Source organism: Leptonychotes weddellii, chromosome X (genome assembly GCF_054177405.1).
Source record: "Leptonychotes weddellii isolate Sample4059 chromosome X, ASM5417740v2, whole genome shotgun sequence".
In the NCBI taxonomy this organism is placed as follows: Eukaryota; Metazoa; Chordata; class Mammalia; order Carnivora; family Phocidae; genus Leptonychotes; species Leptonychotes weddellii.
Genome location: NC_138385.1, coordinates 21,333,614 through 21,335,054, shown reverse-complemented (window position 1 = coordinate 21,335,054; position 1,441 = coordinate 21,333,614).

The window sequence follows — 1,441 nt, the reverse complement described above, 5'->3', positions numbered from 1 at the left end:
CCTTTAACAAAACACATCTCCATACCTCATACTGTTTCTTAGGCAAAAACATATCCTACTTTTTTGCATAGAGATGTTTCCCTTACTATTTCTGGGAGTTTTAAGTACACTTATTAAATTAACTCATTACTTAACTAATTATTAAATTAATTACAATTGTTAACCCTTAGAAACTTTAATTTCTAGGTTGAGAGGAGGAGCAAGATGGCGGAGGAGTAGGAGACCTAAATTTTGTCTGGTCCCAGGAATTCAGCTGGATAGGGATCAAACCATTCTGAACACCTACGAACTCAACAGGAGATCAAAGAAAAGAATAGCAGCAACTCTCTGAACAGAAAAGCGACCACTTTCTGGAAGGTAGGACGTGTGAAGAAGTGAATCCGAGGCGATATTCGGGAAGATAGATGGCAGGGGAGGGGGCCTCCGTCAGCCACTACTGGCAAGTGATAGAGCAGCAGAGCACAAAACCGGAACTTTTAGAAGTCGGCTCTGCTGAGAGACGTCGCTCTAGTGGCTAAGCGGGGGGTGGAAACCTAGCTGGAACCGTGTGGTCTCGGACCCTCGGGGTCACAGAAAAACTGGGGGTGCCTGATTGCAGCCGATCGCCCAGGTATCGGAACAAGGAAGCCAGCTGCAGAGACAGAGCCAAGGAGTGGGCTCTCAGCTTGGGGTTGCCGTAAACGGTGATCTGTGGCACAGTCAGGCCACTGCTCCTCCAGCAGGGACCCAACAAGCGGCAGATCCAGGGAGACTCCCCTTCCTCCCCAGGGAGGAGTGGCTCGGGAGTGCACCGCAGGGATCTGCTCGGTTTGGAGACTCCACACAGGGTCATGTGCCAGAGATAGAAATGCTCAGTTACTGGCCGGGTGAGCACGGACTGCACCCAGAGACCGGGGAGACAGGAATGATTGACTGCTTTTCTCTGGGGGCTCACTGAGAAGTGAGGCTCTGAGTTCTCAGCTCATCTGGGGCGGAGATTGGGAGGCCGCCATTTTCACTCTCATCCTCCAAAGCTGTACAGAAAGCTTGCAGGGAACAAAAGCTCCCAAGAGCAAACCCAGGCAGATTACTTTGCCCGGACCTGGCAAGGGTAGGGCACTTCTGCCTCCGGCAAAGACATTTGGGAACCACGGCAACAGGCCCCTCCCCCAGAAGATCAGCAAGAACAGCCAGCCAAGACCAAGTTTACCGATCAATGAGAACAGCAGAACTCCAGCACTAGGGGAGTACTGCACATAGAATTCATGTTTTTTTCCCCATGATTCTTTAGCCTTTCAAAGTTAATTTTTTTTTTTTTAAAGATTTTATTTATTTATTTGAGAGAGAGAATGAGAGAGAGAGCATGAGAGGGGGGAGCGTCAGAGGGAGAAGCAGACTCCCCGCCGAGCAGGGAGCCCGATGCGGGACTCGATCCAGGGACTCCAGGATCATGACCTGAGCC